This window comes from Cyprinodon tularosa, unplaced genomic scaffold, assembly GCF_016077235.1.
Source record: "Cyprinodon tularosa strain WSP-4 unplaced genomic scaffold, ASM1607723v1 ctg220, whole genome shotgun sequence".
NCBI lineage: Eukaryota > Metazoa > Chordata > Actinopteri > Cyprinodontiformes > Cyprinodontidae > Cyprinodon > Cyprinodon tularosa.
The window spans coordinates 909229-920698 of record NW_024038822.1 but is presented as its reverse complement, the minus strand read 5'-3'; the positions used below and the strand labels follow the sequence as shown (position 1 = coordinate 920698).

Below are 11470 nucleotides of genomic sequence, written 5' to 3'. Positions count from 1 at the left end.
GTGGGCATGCACAAACAAGGATTCTTCTTCTTCTTCCTCTCAGATGAAAACGCAGAAGCAAAACCATAGCAGTGCGCTTCACTCTAGTGACCTTCATTTTCCTCTTCTGCTCATTTGGCTTCCGGATAGACGAGTCAGAGTAACTCCATCTCACTGCGTACAGTGTGAGCAGGTAGATCGCATCAGAGTGTCGTGCTGCACATACATCATGTGCTGTGAACTCACACTGTACGTATAGTGTGAGCTGTAGCTGCATGCAACAATTTAATAAATCGCGTAGAGGTAGTTTCATCTGAATACTAATTAAAATGGGGGGTTGGCATGATGAATGTCTGCAGTGGTTGAACATCTCCTTTAGTACTCCTTTAGTACATCACAAGTGAATATTAGGGACTGGGGAGACTGAGGAGGAAGGAGGTTTGTATGAATCAACATGTTTTCAGGGTGGATGTGTGAAACTGGGACAGTGGTGGCATGACTAATGTCCCTGGGCTCTGTGTGCTACAAGTACGAAACATATACACACATGAACACACACCATCACATTCACAAACCAAGAGATTCTCACACCCTCAGGGAGGCCCACTTTCAGAGTGCTTTCAAATCGTTTGTGCAAAATCTTTATGCATTATAGTGAGATTTGATAAAAATGACTGCATTTACATAAGTGTAGGAACCAATACAGCTGAAAGAATTGCCTTGATATTCTGACTGACACACAAACACACACCTAGGTCTACTTACCGTGACAACATGCAAAAACAATCTTTGCAAACATCTTTCCAAAGTCTTATTGCTAATGATACAGATTGATCAAAATTTGTGATGAACGGAGGCCTGGCCACAGAATTTGAAAATGAAATGAGTGTATTAGCCTTTAGGCAGACATTTTCTCTGAGAGCCAATTATTATATTCCATATATTTATGAAGTAATATTTACTCTTCAGAGCAAAGGAATATTTGCTACATTTTGAAAATATTCTAGATGTATGATGTTATGTCGTGGAGATGAATTTAAAAGTCAGATTTATTTATTATTTTGGTAGTAATTCAGTTTTCTTATAAGTCTGTATTCCATAACTCAATGTGCACTTTATTTCAACAGTACATCTTTTTGTCCTATGTTTGAGAAAAAACATAAGTTTCCAGAGTACTTTGAAGCACTGTTTACTGCTCTGTAGTTTTGATCTGTTATGCTACAGTTTTGATGGAAGCATAACACTTAATCTTGTACAATTTTAAATATTTTTTGTCCAGAATTTAAATCTGTATATTTTTAAGTGCTTGAAAAATAATAAAAAAAACTAACGTTTTGTATAAGCATGTGTTTTTACATGTCATTTATTGCACAATTGCATTTTTAAAATGAACAATATAGGCTTAACACTTTCAGAAATACAAAGATAAAATATGCAATTAATTTTCGATTAATCTTGAGTTGACTGTTGACATTATGCGATTAATCACAATTAAAATTTGTAATTGTTTGTCAGCAGTAATATATATCATATATGTGTATACCATCCATCCATTGTCTGACACGCTTGTCCCGAGAGGGGTACTGGTACCTATCTCCAGCAGTCAATGGGCGAGAGGCGGGGTACACCCTGGACATGTCGCCAGTCCATCGCAGGGGAACACAGAGACAAACAGGACAAACAACTATTCACGCACAGACACACACCTAAGGAGAATTTAGACAAGTCAATTAACCTAACAGTCATGTTTTTGGACAGTGGGAGAACATTGGGAGAGCATGCAAACTCCATGCAGAAAGACCCCGGGCCGGTATATATATATATATAGAGAGAGAGAGAGAGAGAGAGAGAGAGAGAGAGAGAGAAGCAAGCTCTATTGTCGATGCGGCTGCCCGTAGCTGTGGCAGTAAGGTTTGCTGTGCTTGTCGTGGTGGCAATCCCCAAACCCGGTGGTGGACGCTGATAGTAAGGGATGCTGTCAAGTTGAAGAAGGAGTCCTATCGAGCTTGGCTGGCTTGTGGGACTCCTGAAGCAGCAAGCAGATACCGTGAGGCCAAGGGTGTCGCGGCCCGGGCGGTTGCAGAGGCAAAATCTCGGGCCTGGGAGGAGTTCGGAGAGACCATGGTTGGTCTCAAAGCAATTCTGGCTAACCGTCCGGCGCCTCCGGAGGGGAAAGCAGTGCTTCACTAACACTGTTTTAGCTGACAGGATATTGTCGGGGTGTGGAAGGAATACTTTGAGGATCTCCTCAACCCGGGTGCTTGGGGCTGGATTCATTCATCACCCAGACTGAAGTCACCGAGGTGGTCAAAAAACTCCACGGTGGCAAGGCTTTGGGGGTGGACGAGATCCGTCCCGAGTATCTTAGAGCTCTGGATTTTGTCTGGCTGTCATGGCTGATACGTCTCTTCAACATCGCTTGGAGGTCGGGGACAGTCCCCCTGGATTGGCAGACTGGGGTGGTGGTTTTCCTCCACAAGAAGGGGGACCGGAGGGTGTGTTTCAACTATCGGGGAATCACACTTCTCAGCCTCCCCGGAAAGGCCTATGCCAGGTTGCTGGAGAGAAGAGTCTGGGTGATTGTCGAACCTCGGCTGCAGGAGGAGCAGTGTGGTTTTCGTCCTGGCCGTGGAACAGTGGACCAACTCTACACTCTCTGCAGGGTGCTTGAGGGTTCATGGGAATTTGCCCAACCAGTCCACATGTGTTTTGTGGACTTGGAGAAGGCATTCGACCGTGTCCCTCGTGCTGCCCTGTGGGGGGTGCTCCAGGAGTATGGAGTCGGGGGCCCTTTATTAGGGGCCATCCGTTCTCTGTACAAGTGGAGCAGGAGCCTGGTTTGCATTGCCAGCATTAAGTCGGACTTCAGACCATGATGTGTGAGTCTGTTATACCTTCATAATACCTGCCCATTCTGTGTCAGAACTAATGTAGTTTATCTAATTAGGACAGTTCCTCTGTCTGCTGATCAAATAGTTCTGGATGTGCCCAGGTCCTGGTATAAACATTCTTTTGTGGTTACCGCACCTAAACTGTGGAACGGCCATCCCCTTTGTCTGCATGTTCTCACAGATCTGCCCCTTTTTAAGTCCAGATTAAAGACTAGTTTTTAAAAACTGGCTTTTAGTACTTAAAATACACTGATTTATGTTTAGAATTCTTGTTTTTGCAATGCTGATGAAGTTTCTCAGTCATCCAGGTCATAGTCATTCCGTAAAAATTAAAAAAAATATGGATATTTTTTGAATTTTTACGGAATGTTTTTGCAATCTTTTTATCTTTCTGTGAAGCACTTTGGTCTTCCTGGTGTTGTAAGTGCAATACAAATAAACTCTTATTGATTGTCAGAATAAAAAGTAATTTTCATTATGAAAGTGGTAAATATTTTGGGGATAGAATGAGAGCAGTGTCCTTGATCTAAGAACAACGTAATATTTTGATAAGGCTAAAGCCATGGACGTCTCCCCATCTGCAAATGTGTATCATGTAATGATGCGGCATACTGGAGTTGTATAAAATTCCTCTTTAACTGAGATGTAAGCCCCGGTGGTAAATGCTGTCTTCTGTAACCCTAAGCAACTTCTCTGGTCTGAGTAAAATTACAATTTCTGTCAAAATCTATTGTCATGTCTCATTGTTATTTAATACATATACCTCATGAAGTATTATGTAAAGAGTTTGTCCCGAGTGTGTAATGATCAGAAATGTTGGATCCAAAATTCCAACCAGACAACCAGCATGAAGTTTATTGAAACAAAACTGCTGCAGGTAGTGTCAGCCACTAGGTCAGGAACCCCTGGAAATGGAGACAGAGGATTAGTGACCATGTCAAAAACATAACGGTCATTAACCTTCTCCTTGTCCTCACTCTGGGAAGAACCATGAGGTAAGGTTTGAGGCGGTTGACAGTAGCGCTTATGTTGCTGTCACTGGTCAGGAAGTCTCAGATAATGACTTCAGCCAAGTTACAATGATCCGTGATCAGGCAGAGGGTCTGAAACATGAAGAAAATAGTAGACAGGAGGAAGAGGAGGACAAACCAGAATCTTTAGGCAGTGGCAAAGTCCAGGGTCAGAGCCAGGTGATCAGAAGTTCAATCAAGCACTAGCGGGAAATGCAGGATGATGTTGAGAAACAGTTCCAGGTTAGGCAACAGGCAGGCATACAAACAGATCAGGGTAAGGCAGATCAGGCAGGCAATCAGGTCAGACAGGAATAAGGCAGGCTCAGAAACAGGGACAGATCAGATCAGGAAAACAGGCAGGAAGTCAGGAATCAGAATGCTGGAATAGATCTCACCAATGGCTTTAAATAATCTGGCACTAATGCTTGGTCTGAAGGCTGGTTATATAATGATAAGTGTAGGTGGATAGCATGAGTGGTAATGAGAATGGGACATTTAAAAGAAAAAAAGTGCCTGAATGAATTTGTGTAACACTATTTTACGGTCAAATAGTTATATATCTCAAATAATCCAGTTTGCAATATTTTTTGTCAAAATGTGTCAACATTCAAATGTATATACAATATATATATATAAATACTGTGTACATATGTGTGTGTGTATAAATATATATATATATATATATATATATATATATATATATATATATATATATATATATATATATAGATACATCTTTATCTGGATAAAAGATGAGCAAAATAGTTGTTTATGCAGGAGACCTTGGATTCTGATAGTTATAAAGTTCTGTGTCATCATGTATTACTTAAGAATACAGTATATTAAAGAGCAATTTTCTCTGACAAATGAGGTATAACACAGTATGTGAGCTAATTGGTGTATAGGAAAAAAACGTCTTAAGGCCCCTAGTGGTGGGCTGCTCTCTGCAGTTTGAAGAAAAAAAAAACATCTCTGTGCCTCACAACAAAACACGATTTAGCTGAATGTCCCTTCAGATTGGACTCACTGAGGTTTCCTGGTTTGTGCAGCTCTAGATGACAAATGCTCCCCTTCACAACATTTATTTTTGTTGTTCATCTCTTTAACTTCCAGTCTTTCCTGCCTCCCCATCTCATGTTTCTAGGTAGTTTAGGTTGGAAAGTTATGAATTAGTAATGATTTAATAAAAAGATGAATTGTGATGGTTTATCTAGTAACTGGGCTGCTCTGTTGTTAGCATTTGCGAATTGTGCATTCCTTCAGCATGTCACAAGGCAGCGCAGGTAAAAACTAATACTCATGTATAAGCATTCACTTGCCAACAAACTGGCAAGAACGTACACAAGTTTTACCCAAAGTGGTGTTGATAAGGCATTTAGATGAGTCTACTACCTCAGTGTCTCTTTCACACACACAAGTCTGGCACCAACAGAAGAGATACAGCAACAAGCCTACAACCTGTCTCCTGTATCTATAGTTAAGTCGTTTTCCATTCCTGTCTACTTTGGAACTGTGCTCTGGCATTTCTCATAACTTATTTAGACATCAGAGTAGCCCCAAGGAGGACAGACACAAGGGTGCAAGAGAATGAGAGCAAGACACAACAAGACAAGGCCAGAAAAAAGTGGCACATACAACTGTTAACTATTCATTATGGTGACTTATTAAACATTTACTCTCTTTTCAAAGCAAAGCCCTGAATTCTGATGCCCCAAGATAGTAGTGGGTGTTGGATGGAATTACAGATATAATGCCAAAATCTGACTCAAAAGTCCCAGTGAAAACATGAGTTCCTTTTTTACTAAAAAACGATTTTTACTCAAAAAAATATTCAGTCCTGCAACCCATAACTAACACTTTTGTTAGTTATGGGTTAACAGCAGAACTGTTATAGCATAAGGTGTCTCAAGACTTGAATAAGACAGGGAGTTGTATTATACAGCAGATTTTTTTTTCTTTTAATTTTTCAGTTTCTCTAACCTCCAAAAGGAAAACTGATAAATAATGCTTAGAATCACTGAGTTTATTTCCTCCTATTTTCACAAAATAGCAGTGTTGATAGTCATGAAAACCCTAACGATGTCATGATTGGTTCTCAGAGAAGCCCAATATGCAGAACACCACGGAAACAGATGGAAAGTTTTATAATGTTTATTAAAACACAAGCACATGAATTATGTGAACTGGAACTGGTTCTGGCCGGGGACTGGTTCACTGGAGTCTGTGAGGATGACAGTTCAGTTAGCGTTGGCACTGAGGAGTTAGCGTTTGGAAGTTTCAGAAGATTACCTTGAGGAGTCCGGGTTTCTCTTTGAGGAAGGAACTGTTGGGTCCAGAGACTGATTTGTTCAGCAGAGTTCAATAACCGCTTCAGCGTCTTACTTCTAACTTGAATGCAGACCTTGGGTTTTGGTTTCCAGCTCTTAGCCAAGAGCTGCAGAGGAATCCAGAGGAGAGTCTTCAGGTTTGGCTCTGAGGGCAGGCTCGGCAGTTTAAGCTCATCCAGAGCTTCCAAGGGAACAGGTTTCCTGTGAAGCATAGACAACGAAAGTTAGAAGAGAGACTGATCACTAGGGAGATCACTAGAGATTCTCAGGAGGTTCTAGGCTTAGGTGCAAACCAAACTGGATCAGCACTGCGGCATTGAGGCAAGGTCTGAAGGCCGGTTATATACTGCAGGTCCTCCTGATGACGAGATGCGCCTCAGGTGTGTTGGAGGCTCAGCTTCAGGAGGATCCACGGCGCACTCTGCTGGAGACGGATGGTACCGCTCCAGATCCCAACAAACGATAGTATAGAGATAGTCTATGTAAATTACATCTTACATAGGTTAATGCCTTTTCACTTAGACTTAGGCTCAACTTTATTTAACCCTTGGGATTAGTCCTTCAGGGAAATTCCGGTTCCAGTTGCTTATACAGACTACAAAGGGCAGAGTTAAAGGAAGATGCCATTAAAGATAATATACAACAATTAAAGATAATTAATTAATTAATTAAAGATAAATACAACAGATAATATAAAAAGAGTGAATATAGTACAAAAAAGCATAACAAAGTATCATTATGTACCTATGCCAGCATTTAACAACTGATTTAAAACAATATATGTGACACAGTGGTTAAACCAATATGTTAAAATTTAAGTAGAAAAACAAAAACTTAAAGCTATGAACACATATCACAGTGAAAATATAGAAATGCTTATAGGCCAGAACAGTTCAAATCCGATTTTGTATCTGATCCGACAGAAAATCGTGTCATACAAGGTTTTGGCATTTTGCGCTCATTGATGGTCAATGAGGATGATCATGATTTGATGGGGATGAACATGATTTTCTGCTAAGGGTCTTGCATAGCTCTGACTGAGGTAGACCCCATCTCCGTTTTAGTCGGACTACGCAGCAATCCAGTGGTAAATTCATGAGGCTGACAGGAAGAGAAAGATGGGGTTATAAAGTAAAACATCCGCTTTGGGGGAAAATACAAAATTAAATCTTTTAAGCATACGGGAAAACAGTTTTGGAGTCGCACAGAGCAGACACAGCATGCGGGACAGATTTGTTTAAAAGTAATCAATGAAACATAAAAAAAAATACTTTACCCATGATAGTAATTCAGGAGGACACGAAACAGATAAAAAATTTAATCCTCGGGGTAAAAAAAAAAAAAAACTAAGGGCAGAAAGCGAAGTTTATCACTCTCCTCGAAAAAGAAAAAAGAAATTCAGGAGTATAGAAAATTGATATAGTAAAATAGTGATCCTCTTTGAGCCTCACCAAAAAACAAAATAAAAAGGGGCAGACAGACCAAGTCAGGGAAGCTCATCATTCTCCACTCTCCTAAATGCAGACAAACTTTACAGATCTCTCTATGAGAATCCCTTCACTGACTCAGCAAGCATATATACTGTCCCACAGCCTTTGTTGCTCTGTATTCCTTTTCTTTAAATGTAGTTCCCACTATGTTTCTTAATATAGGCTTCTACAAATTGTCTGTCTGCTCTGGTTTGAGATGCTGCACAGACTCATTAAGTGGAGCTTTGCTTTATAGCTGCGGTGCTTTTTTTTTATTTATTCATTTAGAAAATATTCCAAATCTGTTCAAGGCGAATGTGGAAAATTGTTTTCATTTGTGTGTGGCACAGAGACAGAAGTGAAAAAAAATTCTGCACAGTTCTATCTGTAATGAGGCAGAGACTGGATCCAAATAAACCAAGACAGGTTAGTGATGTTTTGATTGGTTTATTGAAAGGGTTAATCTGATAGCGGGGCTGAATCTGTGTGGGCAAACAGGCTGCAGGTAGACAGGTGGGCAGATTGAGGGAGGTTTACCAGTTAGATCCAGGACGGAGAGGCAGGCAGAGTAGCGGAGCTTTTCTGAGTCAGAGATCCAGAGAGAGGGGAGCAGGCGGGCCGATCAGAACGGCACAGAGATCCGGTGATCCAGAGGCAGAGCAGAGAGGGTAATCAGTCAGGCAGAATCAAACAGGGGTCAGGCAGGCTCTGAGTCAGGAGGCAGATCGGGTCAGAAACAGATAGGTTCTCTTTTAGATGCTGAACTATTCGTAGCGGGTTAGCTCGAGATAATCTGGCACAGAGGACTGATCTGATGGGGTTTTTAAAGTGCTGGAAACAGGTGACTCCGGTCAGAGCTGATTGCAGACAGGTGGAGCAGAGCAGGTGTATGGACTGAGTGATCAGGCCAGAATCAGTGCAGAAACCATAACACTACCCAACCTGGGCAGTCAGAGCCTCTCTATGCCCAGTCAATGAGACATGGTATTAAGAAGTTGTACACAACCGGTGTTCTAGTGAAACTGCAACTTGAATAAATATCACATTAAAAGCAGGCTAGGTGTGAAGAACCTGGCAGCATCATGATATACATCTTTCAAAGTAGAATGAAAATCAACATGATTGTTTTTACATAATGTGTCAGTGACTTCCATTTTAGGTTCTCAATAAACTCTCAGAAAGAAAATGTAAGGTTATATTATACTATTTCTGAATTGAAGGCCTATTTAGTATTCCAGGTGTTTGATTTTGGGGTCCCTTATTTGAGGAATCAAGTAAACATCACAGTCAAGGTGAAAATTGTAGGAAAATATGTTTACTTTGGTATAATGAAGTTAGGTGACCTCTGTGTTTGACAGAAAGCTATAACTTTGGACTTATATGACAGTCATGGATGGCCACTTTACAATGACTCCAAAAAACATACACAGTAAATTTACAACATGGAAATTCACACCTTGACAGCAGGCAGATACGGATTCAGCTATGGGAACAATAAAAAAAAACAAAAAATACTTCAAAATGCCTACAGGTTTTCACAATCCTGAAGTTATAGCCCTGACTATGACACAGTATTGTTGTGCCTTTCAGAGCCGTGGTGTCTCGACTTGACTTATACTAATAACTAGGGGACTTGGGAAAAATCACAACTCATTACACTGTGTGCAGAATTATTAGGCAAATTGTATTTTTGAAGATTATTTTTATTGTTGCTCCACAATTGTGTCCTCAATCAACCCAAAAGACTCCTTATTATCAAAGTTTCATATTTTTGGAAGTTGATGTGTTTTATTTTTTTTATTTTTTAGATTTGGCCATTTTATGAGGATGCCTGTGTGTGCAGGTAAATATTATGGTGCAGAATTATTAGGAAATGTAATAAAAAGCAAATATATACCTATCTCACTTGTTTATTTTCACCAGTAAACCAATATAACAAATCAAAATTCACAAATAAACATTTGCAACATTAACAAACAAACAAAAAAAGAGATCAGTGACCAATATAGCCACCTTTCTTTACCATGATGCCCAAAACCCTCCCATCCATAGATTCTGTCATTGTCTATTTGTGTTCCACATTGCATGCAGCAGCTACCACAGCCTCCCAGAAAACTGTTGAAAGAGGTGTACTGTTTTCTCTCCCTGTAGATCTCACATTTCATGAAGGACCACAGGTTCTCGATGGGGTTCAGATCAAGTGAACAAGGGGGCTATGTCATTATTTTTTCTTCTTTTAGACCTTTTCTGGCCAGCCACGCTGTGGTGTATTTTGATGTGTGGAATGGAGCATTGTCCTGCATGATTTTCAAGTTTTTCTTGAATGATGACGACTTCTTCTTGTACCACTGCACCAGCTCATCTTTGATGATACCAGCCCATACCAATACCCCACCTCCACCTTGCTGGCGTCTGAGTCAGTAAGGAACTTGCTGCCCTCTACTGATCCAGCCTCGCGCCCATCCATCTGGTCCATCAAGACTCCTTCTTATTTCATCAGACCAAAATACCTTTGAGAAATCACTCTTCAGATATATTTTGGCCCAATCTTGATGTTTTGTCATGTGTTTCTTGTTCAAAGGTGGCTTTTTTTGGCTTTCCTTACCTTGGGCAGGTCCCTGAGTATTGAGCACCTTGTGCTTATCCACACCCTAGACATGTTGCAGCTCTGAAATATGACACAACTGATGGCTAATGGCTTCCTGGCAGCTTCAGCTTCATTTGATCCTTCTCAATTCATGGGAGTTATTTTGCATCTTCTTTTTTTCAACACACTACTTGCACCCCTGTTGGCTATTTGCCATGAACTACTTCATTGTGTGATGATCCTGCTTCAAAAGCGTGGCAATTTCCAAACTGCTGCCCCCCCTCTGAAAGACATCTGACAATTTTTGACTTTTCAAAGTCTGTCAAATCTCTTTTCTGACCCATTTTGCCAAAGGGAAGTAAGTTGCCTAATAATTAATCACACCTTATATAGGGTGTTGATGTCATTAATCATTAATAACTGGTAGTTGGCTTTCAAGCCTATACAGCTTGGATAAGGACAATATGTATGAAAAGGATGATGTGGTCGAAGTACTCAAATTTACAAATCTTTCCAGTTTCGTTGCCCTAACACTATTAATCTGAATGTGTTGAAGTGTCGAGTTTCTAAGTTACAGCTACTGCAATGAAGTATTAGTTAATTAATTCAACTTTATTAATCTCACATTAAAGAAATGTAGCTCTGCTTTTAACCCCTCCCTTTGAGGAGCAGTGGGCTGCCATTGTGTGGAGCAATCAGGGGTTAAGGGTCTTGTCTAGGAACAGAGTGTAGGCTGTGGGGATTGCACCAACTACTTGCAACCTTGTTAGAGCACAAGCACACTGCTCTAACCCTCTAAGCAAACATTCCCCTAACCAGGGGAGAGTGTGTACCCAGTCCCCCACTACCACAAATTATGCAGTTGAGATTCCCACATTTGGGGAATTTGCAAAGGTCAGCAGAGCCAGGGTGCAATGGCCAAGCCTCACTCTGGGTAAACCTCCTTTATGATCAAGGTATCGCCCCTGCCAGGTAAGTATTATTGGGAATTCAACTAAATGTGTGTATAATAAGCCTTTGAATTTATTCTTTTAACTAATTTTGTTATAATACTAATCATTAATGCGAGTTCTAGTGCTGCATGGATTTACTGAACTGAACTGTGACAAATGAGTTATGTCTGTTGACTAATCCAGTGCCAGGGAAAAGAACTGTGCTGCATGTCCTTCACTTGCATTTTCTCTACTTGCTTTGCCATAATTAT

At 40.5% G+C, this 11470-nt stretch overlaps 1 non-coding gene across 1 annotated transcript; it reads right to left on the bottom strand.

The window, feature by feature from the left end:
- Positions 1 to 11082: 11082 nt before the first annotated feature.
- Positions 11083 to 11246, bottom strand: LOC119784194. The gene has a single exon (XR_005280904.1). It is a non-coding gene; the product is annotated as a U1 spliceosomal RNA (small nuclear RNA).
- Between the last annotated feature and the right edge of the window lie 224 nt (positions 11247 to 11470).